The following is an 18,756-nucleotide window of genomic DNA, read 5'->3' on the forward strand; positions in this document are numbered from 1 at the left end:
TGATCATGAAACAGAGCAAAAAACAAAACCTGTCAGCGCGGCAACGACTCCCAAGGCACTGGCCTTGTCTACAGCGTGTGCTCACCCACTGTGCTAGAGCCTCTCTTGCCTGGAGCCTGAGAAAAGAGGCCGTCACACAGGCCACTGGCATGGTGACAACTGCAGCCACAAAGGCTTGCTGTTGCTGTACAGAGACACCGCAAAACATGTTCTCAGGGAAATGAGGATTTCAGCAGAATGAGAAAGAAAAGTCAGACTTCACTGTAGCATAACACTGAAATTAATATTAAGTTAATGTAAACATTACTTTCTGAAGTTTATTCAGCTTTTGCTGATTTCTCAAGGCACTAACAGGAAGACAGAAAAAGATCAATACCTTTGTTTGAGATATATTCTATTCCAAACATTTCCATACAATGAAAATTGTGTCTTATTCTTGAAATAAAGGCGATACATCAGAAAGTAAATCCATAAAAATTGCCAACCAAGTGGAATCCTGAATCTGCATGAAGAGTATCTTTTTTTTAACTATGTCAAACAAAATTTAAAAACAGCTGGACATTTCCTAAATATGTTTAAAGAAATCATAATTTCAGGGCAGAAGGGAGCAGATGGCTGCAAACACTATAGGAACTTAGAGAGACCGAAGGAGGTTTAAAGCCATATTTGATAGAAAACTAAAGGAAGAAATCTTTCCTCCCCTTCTTCATCCTGGACTATTTTCAAAATAGTGAATTATTTTATGAATATGCATTCCCCATTCAGAGCCATGGAAAAAGGCCAAGGAAGGACCTGCCAAGGCATGAGATTAGCAACACAACCCATGGAGATTTATTGCACATAAAAGATAGGGAAGTAAGACAACAGATTCCAAAGGAACAGATATTCTCACATAAATTAAGTGCTTTTAAAATGTAAGGTGCTCTTTCACTGATGTGTCTTAACATAATTTGGGCTAATTTAAAGACAAAACAACTTCATCATCAAAAACAGCCACAATAAAAAATGTTTTATTGATAAACCATCTGCTGTTTACCAAGGCATGGTAAAACCTCTGTAGACATCTCACCTAGATAATTTTCAATAAACATTGAGATCACTGTTATGGCTACACATGCTTATAAGAGCCTAATTCAGTATATTAAATGAAGTTATAGTTATCACTTGATAGTGTCTCAGTGTCTATTGTTCAGGAACTGTCTGCATGCCAACAGAACTCTTGCTGGAGCCTGGGACCCAAAACCCCAGGGAAAAAAGCACTGAGGAGGGCAAGCTCAATATACAGGACCATTTTCTTCTCATGTTAGTCTCTGACAGAATTCGGTAAGAAAAATTCTTGCATTTGTCAGGTCCACAAGCAAGGAATGAGTTTTACACATTTAAATGTTTTTCTAAAAAATCAAAAGAAAAATAATGTTTTGTGATACATGAATATTATATGACATTCAAATTTCAGAGTCCATAAATATATTCTCGTGGAACACAGCCACAGCCATGCCCTTTCATTTACACATGGCTGTGGCTGCTTCCCTGCCACCTCCAGAGCTGCAGAGCTGCAGCAGAGAACACACTGCCCTTGAAGCTGAAAATCTCCATCATCTGGCCCATTACAGGAAAGTCCACTGATTGAGGCCTGGTGCCTATTAAAGGAGTGGAAGGCGAGCCGCTTGCAGTTCCTAACGACTGTCTGGTCCCAGTGGAAGGCTTGGACTGTTCTGTCCTGCCTTGTCCTTCTGCTTCAAGGAGCACCTCAAGGGGATCTCAGCAGGTGGGTTAGAATGGGGTCCAATTAGAATGGGGAAGAAAGCCAGGGGGTGGAGATTGTATTGCCTGCGACGTGTTCATGTTGTATAAAACTACAATAGCACTTACCTACCAAAAGTCAAGGAAGGGACCCTTTCCTTATTTCCCCAGCATTTGACACAATTGCCAATAATAATATCGAACCTGCAAACCACAGCATTAGAACCTGTTGAGTCGTGGAACTGAAAAGAAGGTTTGTTGTATACATCCTGTTAAGACATAGAATTGTCCCGACAGAGACCTGGACTCTGAGGCTAAAATTGCAGGTGCCAGGAATCAGAAGATCTGAAGATTCTCAAAGCAATGCATGTTGGCACTACTTCATGGAAAAAAGATACTTCTCCTTCACAGAAAAGCAAATAGCAAAAATTAGGAGGTAAAAGCACAGGGCACACATCCTGAACACAAATTAAATACTAAAAATCACAAAGACACTCTTGTAGAGGTTCATGCTGAATGGAAGGAAGTCACTGACTGCATTTGCTGTCAGACGTGGTGGCTGCTTGCACTCCTCTTTACATGGAAATCTCACTGGAGTCCCAGTGAGGTCTGACTGACAGGGCCCAGCCACAGAAGCCACTGTGAGGGGAGGCACAGTTTCTAGAATGTACATTCTGCCCTCCCTGTAGGTATGGGTGAGAGAAAGGACTGCCCAGCCTGTCTGCTTCACTGACTCCCAACCCAGATAGTCTAAAGCAAAGCCAGTAGATTACAGGCTCCAGGACAGCACCAGACCCTCCCTCCTTCCCTTCCTGCTGGCACACGTACTCCAAACATATCAAAACTGAGAATCAATAAGGCCGTGGCAAAGAGCGAAAACACTCAGATCAGGCAGCTTTTGCTCTGGAAGTCCTCACTGCACAGTCCCTTCCTTGGCTCAAACAAGCCTTCTGCCTTAGCTTCCTCAGTAGCTGGGATTACAGGCATGCACAACCATGCCCAGTCATCTTTTTTCTTTTTGTAGAGATGAAGTCTTGTTACGTTGCCCAGGCTGGTCTCAAGTTCCTGGCCTTAGGTGGTCTTCCCACTTTGGCTTCCCAAAGCGTTGGGATTACAGTGATGAGCTACTGTGCCCCACCAGCTTTTACTCATGAATAATTTTCTTTGGAGAGAAATAAGCAAGCATGGGCCCCAGGGCGTGCCATGTCAGTCAGCCTATCACAATGCTGAGTGGAGCGTGAAGAGGCTGCTCATCCTACTTCAGGGCATGGAGGAGCTGAATGGCCCTCAGTGGAAATGATAAGGAAGCAACTGTGAGCAGATGACCTTATCACACATTGGGGTGAAGGGTCAAAGTACTACTTCGCCATGGAAGGGAGGCTGAGTCAGGAGATTTGTATTAGTTTATTCTCATGCTGCTATAAAGAACTGCTTGAGACTGGGTAAGTTATATAGGAAAGAGGTTTAATTGACTCACAGTTCCACAGGACTGGGGTGGCCTCAGGAAACTTACAATCATGGCAGAAGGCACCTCTTCACAGGGCGGCAGGAGAGAGAATGAGGGCCAAGCAAAGGAGAAAAGCCCCTTATGAAGCCATCAGATCTTGTGAGAACTCAGTCACTATCATGAGAACAGCATGGGGGTAACTGCCCTCATGATTCAATTACCTCCTCCCGGGTCCCTCCCACAGCATGTGGGGATTATGGGAACTACAATTCAATATGAGATTTTAATGAGGACACATCCAAACAATATAATTCCACCCCTGGCCCTTCCCAAACCTCATGTCCTCACATTTCAAAACACAATTATCCCTTTCCAACAGTCCCTCAAAGTCTTAGCTCATTCTAGCGTTAACCCAAAATCCAAGTCCAAAGTCTCATCTGAGACAAGGCAAGTCCTTTCTGCTTACGAGCCTGTAAAATTGAAAGCAAGTTAGTTACTACCTAGATACAATGAGGAGTACAGGCACTGAATAAAGACACCCATTCCACATGGGAGAAATTGGCCAAAACAAAGGGGCTATAGGCCCTGTGCAAGTCTGAAATCCAATAGGACAGTCATTAAACCTCCAAGTTCCAAAGTGATCTCCTTTGACTCCATGTCTCACATCCAGGTCATGCTGATGCAAGAGGTGGGCTCCCAAGGCCTTGGGCAGCTCTGCTCCCGTGGCTTTACAGGGTATAGCCCCCCTCATGGCTGCTTTCATGGACTGGCATTGTCTGTGGCTTTTCCAGGGGCATGGTGCAAGCTGTTGATGGATCTACTATTCTGGGGTCTGGAGGACAGTGGCCCTCTGCTCACAGCTCCACCAGGCAGTGCCCCAGTGGGGACTGTTCGTGGGGCCTCCAGCCCCATGTTTCCCTTCCACACTGCGCTAGCAGAGGTTCTCCATGAGGACTCCACCCCTGCAGCAAACATCAGCCTGGACATCCAGGCACATCCATACATTCTCTGAAATCTAGGCAGAAGTTCCCAAACCTCAATTCTTGACTTCTGTGTGTCCATAGGCTCAACATCATATGGAAGCCAGCAAGGCTTGGGGCTTGCACACTTTGAAGCAATGGCCCAAGCTATACCTTGACCCCTTTTAGCCACGCCTGGAACTGAAGCAGCTGGGATGCAGGGCACCATGTCCTGAGGCTGCACAGAGCAAGGGAGCCTTGGGCTCAGCCCAGGAAACCATTTTTCTCAACTATGCCTCTGTGATGGTAGGAGCTGCTCTGAAGGTCTCTGACATGTGCTGGAAACATTTCCCCATTGTCTTGGCTATTAAAGTTTGGCTTCTCTTTATTTATGCAAATTTCTGCAAGGGCTTGAATTTCTCCCAAGGAAATGGGTTTTTCTTTTCTGTACCAGCATCAGGCCGCAAATTTTTCAAACTTGTATGCTCTGCTTCTCTTTTAAACTTAAGTTTCAGTTTCAGATCATCTCTCTCAAGTTCAAAGTTCCACACATCTTTAGGGCATGGCAAAATGCTGCGAGTCTCTTTGCTAAAGCACATCAAGAGCCACCTTTGCTCCAGCTCCCAATAAGTTCCTTATCTCTGAGACCACTTCAGCCTGGATTTCATTGTCCATATCACTAGCAGCATTTTGGTCGAAACCATTCAACAAGTCTCTAGGAAGTTCCAAAGATTCCCACATCTTCCTGTCTTCTGAACCCTCCAAGTCTCTAAGAAGTTCCAAGCTTTCCCACATTTTTCTGTCTTCTTCTGAGGCCTCCAAACGTTTCCAACCTCTGCTTGCTACCGAGTTTCAAAGTTGCTTCCACATTTTGGGTATCCTTGTAGCAGCACCCTACTCCCTCGGTACAAATTTACTGTATTAGTTCGTTCTCACGCTACTATGAAGAAATACTCAAGACTGGGTAATGTATAAAGAAAAGAGGTTTAATTGACTCACAGTTCCGCAGAGATAAGGAAGCCTCAGGAAACTTACAATCATGGCAGGAGGCACTTCTTTACATGGCGGCAGAAGACACAATGACTGCCGAATAAAGGGGGAAAAGCCCCTTATAAAACCAGTAGATCTCATGAGAACTCCCTCACTATCATGAGAACAGTATGGGGGTAACTTCTCTTATGATTCAATTGTCTTTCACCGGATACCTCTTACACAACACATAAGAATTATCAGAACTATAAGTCAAGATGAATTTGGGTGGGGACACAACCAAACGATATCAAGGTCCTCATGATCTTTCATGCAGGGTGAAGAAGGAAAGGGGCCTGTCCTGATTCTGTTCCCTTGGAGCCTGGGAGCTATGGTTCTAGGATCAGAAAAAGAAGTCAGGCATGGACCAGGAGAGAAAATGTGCCAGAAGAATGGGCTCAGGCACCTCAGAGGCTCCACTCCCATCGGCTGTGGTGAGGGACACCTGGTCAGATTGCAGCTTCCTGACAGACTCCAGAGCATCTACCCTTGAGAAGAGAGCTGGGACTTGATTGCTTTGTGGTGACATTGTGTGCCAAATGTGAGGGAGATTTGGAGCTAAATATTTTATTTATATTTTTCACTTGATTTAAAACATGTGGGGACAGAGTGTGACCAGCTGGTGTACAACAGAAACACAGGACAAAAGATGACAGTTTTTATAACCCTGACACTTGTTCCTACCACAGCAATCAGTATTTGGTGGGGACCAGACACTCTGTGCCTGTCACTTTCAATATCAGTTAGCTACTTAACATTATAAAGTCCCAAACTTAGCATGAGGTCACAATCCCCTGCTGTCAGTTACAGATGCTGAAGACCCAAGAGACATGCCTCTGCAGGGAGTCAGAATGATTGTTGGGCATTTTTCTCTCAATAGAAGATTGCATCTTCGTGATTTGTCATGGAGAAGGAGCACTGGGCTTATTTGTTCTCCTGTCATCACCCTGACACATCTCCTCTCCAGCCAGCAGCCAGCCCACCCTGGGTTGCCACAGGCTCCAACCTCCTCCATGCCTACCAGCCAGCAGTTGTCAGTGGCAAACAATGGGGGCTTAGTCCCCTGGGCTCCATGCTGCATGGCAGTCTCCATGAGCCTGGTCCACAGAATTGCAGGCTTTTGCTGGGCACTGGGCCTGGGCCTCAGGTGCAGCCAGAGTTGGTTCATGGCAGCTTTGAATTCAGATGCCGAGAGAAGCTGCGAGGAGAGTGCTGGTCAGCCAAGAGTTCTTCTTTGTTGGAGATTTGTGTTTTGGTCTGGAAGGGCATCCATATTCTACTCCCTTCTTCCCCTGTAAAAAAAGAAAGAAAGAGAGTGAGAGAGAGGAAGAGAGAAAGAAAAAGGAAGAAGGAAAGAAAGAAACGAAGGAAAGAAGGAAGGAAGGAAGGAAGGAAGGAAGGAAGGAAGGAAGGAAGGAAGGAAGGGAAGGGAAGGGAAGGAAAAGCAACACCAGTGTTTATTTTGGGTCCAGGCACTGGGTCAAGGGAGAAGGGAGGTTTGACATGGGGAAAGGAAGATTCTGGAGCAAGCTGGCTCCACACCTTTGAATTATTATGTTTGATTGTGATGGCTCCTCCCTTATCATTCCTTCCCAAATTCTTCCTCAGATTTTCTTTTAAAATACAGACAAATGCCATTGAATTCTCCAACTCTCCACAGTATATCTTTTCCATGTCTTTGCAATATACCAAGGGAGGAGTAGTTCAACAATTAGAACTAATTAACATCTGTGGTTTATTAGAGTCATATTAATTTCTTCAGCTAAGCAAACAACCAGAAAGTACCAAAGGACAGATAATGCTGAAACCACTGAATCTGTGCCTTCCAGCCTACAAAGCACGAGGGGAATATGGAGTGAGTTAAGATCAGATGTCAGCATTTCCTCATACAACTATGCAGCAATGAAAGCAAAATATTTAAGAACCTTGAATGGGACACGGTTATAACATGTTTTCAATTTTCAAATTCTTAAAACTGAATCCTTTAATATTTCCATATTTAAACTCAATTATCAAGTTGAGTAAACTGTTTTCATGATAATATAGACCAGTTTTTCATACTAAAAAAACATGACTTCACATGCAAGTAAGAATGTGCTGTTCGTTGACTCTCTTTAAAGCCTAACATAATATTAAGAAAAAAATTGTACTATCATTAGTGGGACTTTTAATGTTGACAAGCATTTCTGTGTGAATCAATCAGCAAGCTGTAAGTAGGTCTTGACAAAAGGGCAGAAACACAAGCTAAAAGTATTAATAAAAAGACAAACCTGATTCCATGAAATATTTAGTCTTGTGATTGGTCATTGTACCAGTGTTTCATCCCAAGCTTCTCTCTGGTTCTACAACCCCATGAAATTTAAGAAGTAGTTTTTGTAAGTCTTGGGCCCTCCCTAGGATTTTTTAGGTTGACACCAATAGTCCCCAACACATGCATGCACTCCCAACAGATGACTAAACAGAGCAAAAGGACACTCAACTAGCCATGATATGTTTCAGCAGCGTGGGTTGGGGAGGTGGGACACAGGCCAGATGAGAGGGACGATTCTCCTGATGTGTTTGATGTAGATGGCACTTTACGGTTTCATGAACACAAATGTAAAATTGTCCCCCCCTGAGTCATTCTCTAAGAAACTGAAAATTGGAGCACTGGCATGAGATTATGTGTCATTCAATACACTCATGAGGTGTCCCGATGCCAAGGAAATTTGCTATTTTATTTGCTTACTGGTATGTACTATATTTTTTTATTAGAGTGTATTTTATATTTTCTTAATAATTTTACCCTGCATTTTAAAGAGCAAATATTTTGTTTTATTGCATTTTACCTAGTAAAAATTACATTCTACCCAGATGAACAACTCAGAAATTATTATAGTAACATTATTCTCTGAATTCTAATATTTATAGAGTTGAATAAATAGATCACCCATAAAGCAAAATTTTCTTATAAGTCATATATTTAAGTTAGCCGATAGCTTATTGCACCACAAGAAAGAGAACACGTTTTTTAAGTCTTGTTTATAAGACTCATAGCATAAATAAATGTATGAGAAAAATTTCTGCTTCCCGTCAGGAAAGAGACAATTTTTACCCTCCTACCTAAAGCAAACAGACAAACCAAAAAGATAAAACATATGAAACCCACATTGTCAAGAATGGACATAAAGAAACAAAAGCTACGAACCCTGAGAGATGAAAAACAAATGATGTGAGCTCTCCAACTGTCCTAGCATGTTGCCTTGAGGGAGTTCCCAGATGGGTAAAGGCAGGGGACCTAGCTGGAGGCCCTCAGACTCTCTGAGTTGAGGAGAAGGCAGAATAATCCAGTTAGGCAAAGCCACGTAGAATCCACAGTGCAGAATACCAGAGAGAGACTGAGCACAGAGAGAGTGCTTCAGAGGTGTCAAGAAGGTCCCTGTGGAGTATTCAGTTGAGTACTCATGAATGCACCCATGTGTGGAAACTTCTTGAGGCTGGGGAAAGAACCACCCAATGGATGAGAGGAAAGGGTACCAGAAACTCACACAGGGCTGAGGACAGTGCTTGTTCCTGCCAGCCAGATAAGAAAAACTTAGAATTCATTGAGTATTGGGCAAAGTACATACACAGTTCTTGTGTAAGTCATGAAGAATAATTAGTCCTACATCAGAGGTTTTCAATCTCAGCACCAATAATATTTTGCCCTGAATAATTATTTGCTGTGGGAACTTTGTCCGCTACACTATAGGATGCTTAGCAGCACCTGCAATATTAGCCCATTAGATGCCATAACTCCTGTAGATGTTGCTAAATGTCTCCTGGGTACAAAATTTACCCTGGTTGGAAACCACTGTCTTAGTCTGATCACTGCTCTAGTTCTTGCACAAAAAATCTTATAAAGCAAGGCACAAGGGTTCAAACTATTTTCAATAAAATTAATGGCATCCCAAGACAAAGCTCAAGGATATTCCTAAGAGAACAAAAACACCCAGGACTTAACAAAATCAAATGACAAAATCTTGCATTAGATAAAAATTACTACATTTTCAAATAAAAAGGAAAACATGTCCCATAAAAAGAAACAATTGAAACTGACCCAGTACCAACACAGGTTTTAGAATTAGCAGATCATTTTAAAAGCCATTATAAATGTGCATGTGTTAAAAGTACTAAGTAGAAACACAAAAGACCCAAATCAATTTTTAGAGATAAAAAGTGTAATATGTGAGTTTGTGAAATGCACTGGATAAGAATAATGGCAGATAAGAAGAAAAGAGTAGTGAACTTAGAAACACATTATTGGAAACTGTAAATGAAACACAAGAATAAAACTATGACTTAAAGAATTATCTAAGCACCAGTGACCTCTAGAAAACATGTAAACAGAATAATATATAAGTAATTGAAGTTCCTGAAAGAATAAAAACAGTAAGGAGGAAGAAGAGGAGAAAAAGGAGAAGGACAGTAGGAAGAAAAAACAAAGAAGCAACTGAAATGACCATAAATTTTTCTAATTTCGAAAACTACAAACACATAGATTCAAAAAACTCAGAAACATGAGAATGAGAAATATAAAGAAAACTATGTCAAGACATTTTATAATAAAACTGCTCAAAACCAATGATAAAGATAAAGGCTTAGAAACAACTGGAGAGAAAAATGATTACATAAAGAAGATCATAGTTATGATGACAGCAGGTTTCTTGTTAGAAACAACACAGCCAAGAAGACAGTGTAACAGCATCTTTAAAATACTGAAAGAAAAAATGTCAGCCAATAGTTTTATACCCAGAGGAAAGATCTTTCGAAAGTAAAAATTAAATAAAGACTTTCAGACATAAAAAGCTGTAGAGATGTATTACCAATAGAATATTGGTACCAGAAATATTTTTAAAAGTTCTTCTGGGAGATAGGAAATGACCGGATAGAAATGTGGATCTATGGCAAGAGAATGAAGAGTACTAAAAATTGTAGCTACATGGGTAGATACATGAGACCATTCTGATTATTAAATCCTCTTTTAAAGAGCATTTAACGAAAGCATTAATAAAATATAACAATGAGTGTTAAGTTTTCAACAAATATACATTTAAAATACATGGCAAAAACAGCACCCAAATCAGAAGGAACAAAGGACAGTATGCTATTGTAATTTTCTTATGCTGTATATGAAATATATATATGAAACATCACTTGAATGTTGACTGCAATAAATTACAAGTTTATATTATTAACCAAAATGAAACCACTAAAGTAATAAAACAGAGTTATAGAGAATAAAAAAGAATTGATTTAAAATGAAATCATAAATATATTAAATTACTTCAATAGATGACATAAACAGAAAAGGAAATGAAAAACAAGTGGGACAAATAAAATACAAATGATAAGTTGGTCGATTTATACCTAATAATATCAATATTCACAGTAACTGTAAATGACCTGAATACACCCATTAGAAAGCAGAGGTTATCGTATAAGATAAAAAGTCTCAACTCAAATACATATTGACTACCAGAAACACACTTTAATTATAAGTACACAGGTAGGTTAAACAATTTGTTAAAGTGCTATATCATTCTAAAACAAATCCAAAAATGTTAAAAGTATATATTCATTTGAGGCAAAGTATATTTCAGTGTGAACAATATTGCCATGAGTAAAAAAGGTCATTTCATCATGATAAAGTTGTCAATTTATCAAGCGGATGTAGAATCTTAAGCATGTGTGTACACAATGAGAGCTTCAAACCACACAGAGCAAAAACAAATAAAACTGCAAAAAGAAAACGATGAATCAGTAGATATAGCTGGAGATTTCAATACCTTCACTCAACCATTGAGAGATTATGTGGGCAGAAAATCAATAAAGATACAGATTTGAACAAAATTATCAATCAACTTGAATTAATTAACATGTATAGAACACTCCATCCAACAATAGCAGAATGCACATTCTTTTTAAGTGGCCACAAAAGAATTTACCAAGATAGACCATATTCTGGGCCTCTAAACAAATCTCAGTATATTTGAAAGGATTCAAGTCAGGCTATTCTCAGACCACATTGTAGTAAAATCAAAAATGAATAAGGCAAATAGCTCCAGAAAAAATACTCTGAAACTAAATAATACACTTCTCAATAAACCATGGGTCAAAAAAGAAATAAGTATAAAATAAGAAAATATTTTGAACTGAATGTAAATACAAATACAACCTACAGACTTTTTTAGAATGCCCCCGAAATGTGTGGGAAATTTATATCATTAAATGCCTACATTAGGAAAGATGAAAGAACTCAAATTAATAATATCAGTATCTACCTCAAGAAACAGAGAAAGAAGAGGGAATGTAACCCAAATTAAGTAGAAGGAAATAAATATAAGGATGAGAACAGAAATCAATGAAACAGAAAACAGAAAAACAATAGATAAAATGAAAATCAGAAAATAAAGCCAAAGCTGCTTTTGGAGGTCAGTGAAATTGATAAGCCCTTAACCAGGCTGGTTAGGAAAGGAGAATTACAAATTACCAATATCGGGAATGAGAGAGGTGTCATCACCACATAAAATATAGATAATGAGAGACAATAAAGAATGGGCAAGGACTTGAATGGATATTTCCTCGAAGATTCCATACAAATGGCCAACAAGCATGTGAAAAATGCATATCACTGATTATTAGAGAGGTGCAAATCAAAACCATAATTAGATTTCACCTCACACCCATTAGGCATTGGTCAAGATGTGGAGAGACTGAAACGCTTATGCATTTTTGATGTAAAATGGTGCAGTTGCTATGAAAACCAGTATGGTAGTTTCTCAAAACATTAGAAACAGAATTATCATATGATCCAGCAATTCCACTGGATATATCCAATACAATAAAAGCACGGTCTCAAAAAGGTATTTGTGTGCCCATGTTCATAGCACCATTATTCACCATAGTCAAGAAGTGGAGGCAACGCAAGCATCCATCAATGAATCAATGGATAAACAAAATACAGTATATGCATCAAATAGATATTAAAGGAAGAAAATTCTGACACATGCTACAACATGGATGAACCCTGAAGACAGCAAGCTGAGTGAAATAAGTCAGTCAGGAAAGACAAATATTGTATAATTCCAGTTATAGGAAGTACCTGGAGTAGTCAGTTTCATAAAGACAGAAAGTAGAATGTTAGTCTCCATGGGCTGAGAAGATGGATAGAGGGTTATTTTTTAACCAGTAGATAATTTCAGTTTTACAAGATTAAAAGAGTTTTTGGAAGTAGTTGTACAATGATGTGGATATATTTAAAAATGGTTAAAATATACTTTAAGAGGGTCAAGATGGTAAATTTTATGTTATGTGAATTTTACAATTAATTTTTTTAAAGATAATAAGGGAATATTATGAACAACTTTGTGCCAGTAAATTTGACAACGCATGTGAGATGGATAACTCCCTTGGCAGACAGGAACTACTAAGCTCAGTCAAGAAGAAGGAGATGACCTGAATGAGCCCTGTGTGTTACTGGATGGAACGTCTGGACTGTGAGTTGTCCAGGTTCTTGGCGTGTTGAACAAAGATTTGAACAAAACGTACAAACAAAGCAACAAAAGAATGAAGCAATGAAAGATAAACAAAGCAACAAAAGAACAGAGTAACAGAAGCACAGATTTATTGAAGCAAAAGTGCGTTCCACAGAGTGGGAACAGGCTCAAGCAAGTGCCTCAAGAACCCCCCGGATTACAATGTTCTTTAGGGTTTTTATTAAGATAAAAGAATTTGGTAACATCCCTAAGTGCCCTTTAGAGGCATCCAATTGGTTACACCCTAGGAAGGATTGGCCCATGACCCATCAGAGGCTGAAGTGAAGACTTGGCCCCCAGTCAATCAGGGGCTGAAATGGAATCTTCTGTTTTGTTATCACAGGAGCGAGCATGTGGCCTGGATGCTGCCCAATCTTGTCTGGAGCTGGCTACACCTGCTGTTCTCCTTCTCCTTAACCCTTGGTTCCCTTATTCCCTATTCTCCTACCTCTTACCTATTAAAGCAAGTGAATTTGTAGCTGATCACCTCCCTTCAATGATTATATCAGAGACAGATAGCTTCACTAGTAAATTCTACTAACATTAGTAAAAGAAAGTATACTATTTATATAGAAACTCAGCTAGAAAACTGAAGAGGTTTCTCATTCTGTGAAGTGACATTACCCTGACTTAAAAAAAAAAAAATTAATGATATTATAAGAAGAGAAAACTACAGACTTTGGGAGCAGGGAAGAATAAAAATCCTAAGCTAAATCTTACCAGTTAAATTCAACATTTAAAAATACATAATGACCAAGTGAGCAAGTGAGGTTTACCCCAGGAATACAAGGTGAGTTTAACAATCCAAAATAAATGTGACAAACTAAAAGTGAAAAGTCCCATGAACATCTGAGTAAAAGAAGAAAAAGCCCTTCACAAAACCCAGCATCCATTCTCATAAAAGCTTTCAGCAAGCTAGGAATAGAAGGCTTCTTCCTCACCCTGGTAATATGTATTTGTGAAAAAAATATGCAACAGGTAATATCACGGTTATGGTGAAAGATGAAATGCTTTCCCATTAAAATGAGTAGTAAGATATGGATGTCTGGCACTGCTGATTGGAATATAAAATTGTGTAATCATTTTGGAAAATAATTTTTCTCTTTTTTAAAAGTTAAACCTCACACCTGTAATCCCAGCCTTTGGGAGGCCGAGGCAGGAGGATCACGAGGTCAGGAGATCGAGACCATGGTAAAACCCCATCTCTACTAAAAATACAAAAAATTAGCCAGGCGTGGTGGCGGGTGCCTGTGGTCCGAGCTACTCGGGAGGCTGAGGCAGGAGAATGGCGTGAACCCGGGAGGCGGAGCTCGCAGTGAGGCGAGATCACGCCACTGCACTCCAGCCTGGACGACAGAGCGAGACTCCGCCTCAAAAAAAAAAAAAAAAAGTTAAACCTATGCCTACCATATGATCTAGTTATTCTGCTTCTAGACATTTACTCGAGATAAATGAAAGTATATGTGCAATACAAATCCTTGTAAACAAACGTTCATGAGTACTTAATTTGTGATAGCCAAAAAGTGGAAACATCTCAAATGTCTGTCAATAGGTAAAAGGATAAACAAGCTGGGTATAAGCATACTGTGGAACACTACTCAGATATGAAAAGGAAGGAACAATTGATACAGGCAACAACTTTGATAGATCTCAAAATAATTATGCTGAGTGAAAGAAGCAAGAAATAAAAAGAGCACATAGCGCATTACTCCATTTTTATAAATTCTAAAGAAAATGAACTAATTTATAGAGATAGGCAGAAAGCAGATCAGTGGTTCCCCAGGTTTGGGATGGTGGCTGAAGGATGCCATGGGCAATTTGTAGAGGTCAGATCTTTTTCAGCTAAAAACCCACCTTCCAAAGAAGAAAGAGAGTACTTCCTCTAGGTGGAGCAATGCAAAATAAAATTTATAAAGGGAGCTTTTTTTTTTTATGTGCAAAGCCCAACTTATTCTTGAAAATGTCTTGGAAGCCATGGTGCCAATTTACATCCTTCTGTTTGGGAAAAGAGACAGTTTCCGATAAGGAATTACAGAGCAGTGGAGCTGAACAGCAGGTGCTTATTAGTTATATCCTTGGCTAGAAAAGTGGCTTGAGCTTCAAACGTAAGACTCTAAAATGAACAAGCAATTCGAAGCGTGTAACAGAATGGTGGAGTGTGAATTAGTATTTACTTCCCAAAACTAAATTCAGGTTCTGGCGGCCCCCATAGAGTGCTCTGGGAAAGAGAACAATAAGATTTTCTTGTGCACTTTAAAAGCAATAGACAGTTCTAAAATTGTCAAAGTTAGTGGGGAGGTAAACCTACCTAGGGTCAATAATTCTCTCTTCAACTGTGAAAAACTGATTTGAGAGATCACAGGGGGTAAAAAAGAATGTGCACCCCCAGGGTTGCAGAGGGTGTAGAATATATCATTATTATAGCTATTTGCTTCACAATAAAATATGAATGCAAATTCCTTAGACACAGTAAATAATGGATCACATATGCAACACTGGAATCAGACTAGCATCTGTAGTTGCACTAAATATGATAAAATGTCAAAGCCCATTAATGATCACAATTAGGATCTCAGTTGCTGCCTAGCTGGGACGATGAGAACATTCCCCATGGAGGAGTATTGTCCTCAGCTCTGCAACAAAGACACTCTGCCTTTCTCAGAGTGTCCGGTCATGTACTGAAACTTCTGGAGACAGGAGACTGAGATAAATTGACCATGTTATCCATGATTCATTTCGATAAAATAGTGCCAGGATCTCGAAGAAACCTCCAAGTTATTAGATAAACTGATGCATCCATCATCGGAAAGATTAGCTAAGCTTTGATAATAATGGCTGGACTTGTGTTTGCATTTTTTTCTATACAACTAAAAATAATTCTGAAGCAAGAGTGGCTTTAATGCTTTCATGTGAGAAATATGATGATTTCTGTGTGGTTGGAAAGGGAGCAGCCTCTGCATTCTCTGTTTCTGCATCCGTGTTTCACTCTGACCTGATGAGATATTTCTCTCTTGGTGATAGATTCCATGGGGATGAACAGATGGCCCGAAGCTCAGTCCCGTGGACAAGACTACATTTGTGGCTAGGCACATCTTGTTTCATGAACAAAAGAACTTGGTTAGCAAAAGGAAAAAATAGAATTTCCTTACATACATACACACACACACACACAAATACACACACATGTGTGCATGCACATGTACAGGTTAGAAATGTTAAACATGAAAACACCCTTCTCATTCTCTTTTATGCCGTGTGGCTTTGGATTGCTCTTCCGTAGGATGCAATATGATACACCATAATCAATAATCACAACACCTGAAATATTAACACTGCAGTTGCTTTTATTTACCTCTGAAAAATAGATCCCTCTCTTGCAGAAGCCAGAACAGTCCAGGGACCCACCTCTGACCTGCAAGTCCCATGACTGATTGTTTATCGGCTCTTGGCAAAGCAGGAACCGTCCCACATCAACAGGCCCAGGATGCTGACCTTCATTCATTTTCTCAGCCTGCTGGTGCTGATTTAGTAGGAACGTATTATGTGCCAGGCACTAAGATGCAGTTCGAGCAAGACTGGTGAGGGTGGTCCCTCCTTATATAGAATCACATTCTTGCAGGGAGAGAGATGGCAAATAAGTAAACATATAAACACCACAGTAATGCAAATATAGGCTGGCAGTGCACATTGTGCAGAGACTTTCTAAAGGGCGAGGTTATGTGGAGCAATTAGGCAACCGTCATCCACTGGGTAGTCAGGAAGTGCCAACGGAGCTTAGATTTGAATGGTGGATGGAGGAACATTTCTGGTGGGGAACAGGCACACAGTAATACCCTCCCTTGAGTTTGGGTGGATCTGTGACTTGACTTCAGCCACAACAGAATGTGGCCAAGGTGACAGGATGCCAATTCATGATTATATTTTATTATAGAAGAAGCCATCATCTTAGCAGGCTGAAGCAAGAGACTTTCATGCTGACCTTGCAGAAGCAAGTCACTATTTCTGAAGACCTAGAGAAGACCACATCCAGGAAGCTGTGGGGCTTTTAGATGCTCAATGCAGCTCCTGGAAAACCACCATCAATGAAGCAGGGACCTCTGTTCTGCAACCGTGAAGACTGAGTTCTGCCAATAACCATGCAAGCTTGGAAAAGGATCGATGTGAGACCTGGATACAGGCCTTGCCAAGGGGTGGACAGAAAGCAGTGTGTGATGCTTGGTTCAGCACTCACCGTGAGAGGAAAAACCACTGAATCTCAAGCTGGGGATATAGAGAGAATTCCTTTGGGGAAAGGTATTGCAGAAATATGGCTTTTTCCCCATGCATGCCTTCAACCTCCAGGTGCTGAGTTCTTACCCACACCTGGCGTCCTGTAGAAAACACAGAGATGAAGTCCTCAGCGAGCTCCTGGCCTCAGAGGAGAGAGAAGGCTGCACATGAATCATGATAACATAAGGTTGAAATGCAAAAGTACCATAAAACAGTAAAATATTAGGGGGGCTAAGAGGACAGGGGTTGCCCTGCAGGAAGGGAGACCCCACAGGCTTGGCAGAGGAGATGCCCACCTGAAATGCATTTGCATAGCAGGCAGAGAGGGCTCAGAGAACAAGAACAGAGCACTTCTGAAACTGGGATTGAGGAAAGAAAAGTCACCAGGATGGAAGAATAAGCATAGTTCAGCAGCAAGGTTCTGTGGTGGTTAATTTCATGTGCCAACTTTACTGGGTTGCGAGATGCCCAGACATTTGGCCAAACATTATACTAGGTGTGTCTGTGGGGGTGTTTCCAGAGAGGATTGGCATTTGAATCTGTGAACTGAGTAAAGCAAATGTAGATGGTCCTCACCCAATCCATTGAGGGCATGAATAGAGCAAAAAGGCAGAGGAAGGGAGAGTTCAACATCTCTACTTGACTGCATGAGTTGGTTATCTGTCTTCTCCTGCCCTCAGACTCTCAGTCTGGGCCTCACACCATCAGCACTCCTAGACCTCTGTCCTTTGGATTAAGATTGGAGTCATGCTACCCGCATTCATGGGTCTTAGCTTGCAGACAACATGTTGTGAGACTTCTGGCCCCTGTTGATTGTGTGCACCACTTCTTATGATTGCTCTCTCTCTCCATAAATCGATAGATAGGTAGACAGATAGACATACACATACACTAATGGTTCTGTTCTGCTTCTCTGGTGAAACCTGGCTAACAAAGGGCCCATGGATGGGACAGCAGGAGTGGAGGCTGAATCGTAGATGGAGACAAGAGCTCAAGGCCTTGACCTCCAGGCTGAGTTAACTTGTGATCAGGGCAGTGACCTCCAAATCACAGCATGAAAGTGAGGCATAGCAAGGACCGTCCCCAGATGACGGCTGCACTTCATTGAGAAGGATGGGTTTGGAATAGTGACAAGTAAGACGTGTAAAGGGAAGAAGGTGGGGGCTCACTCCTGTGCCCTGCGCCCTGAACCCTGGTGGCTACAGGCATCCAGGTGGTGATCCACAGCAGCAGGGAGAAACAAAGAGAATCAGAACTCCAAAGAGAAGCCACAACTGTAGACACAGATTCATTAGTCATCTCCACCAGACAGATAAATGGAACCATCCATTCTTTAATGCATACCTCAACAGGATATGATGTAAGCATCATTACTCTGGGCAGTACTGATAACAGTTTCCAGGCCCTTTTTGAGAAAAGAAGGAAAAGGAGAGTTCTGGAGCTTGAGAGCAGTGTGTGCACTGATGTGATGTGGCAACTTGGCTCAGCTCACTGTTTTGTTCTGGGGCAACTTAGAGTTGAATTCAAGGGATAGGATATCTTGATAGTGATCACCTGCTAATGGCAACATTTATGCTAACAGTTTCATCTTAAATTCTAATGTACATTTTTTTTAAAAAAATCCAGAGTTTCAGGGCTGCAACAATTCCATCTTCATGATTAATGATATGAGACTGTGACATCCTACGTCACAGCCCTTTTCCCTGGGACGAGTATTGTCATTGATTATCTTTTCCCAGTAAATATGAGTAGA

This window comes from Pongo abelii, chromosome 4, assembly GCF_028885655.2.
Source record: "Pongo abelii isolate AG06213 chromosome 4, NHGRI_mPonAbe1-v2.0_pri, whole genome shotgun sequence".
Lineage (NCBI taxonomy): Eukaryota > Metazoa > Chordata > Mammalia > Primates > Hominidae > Pongo > Pongo abelii.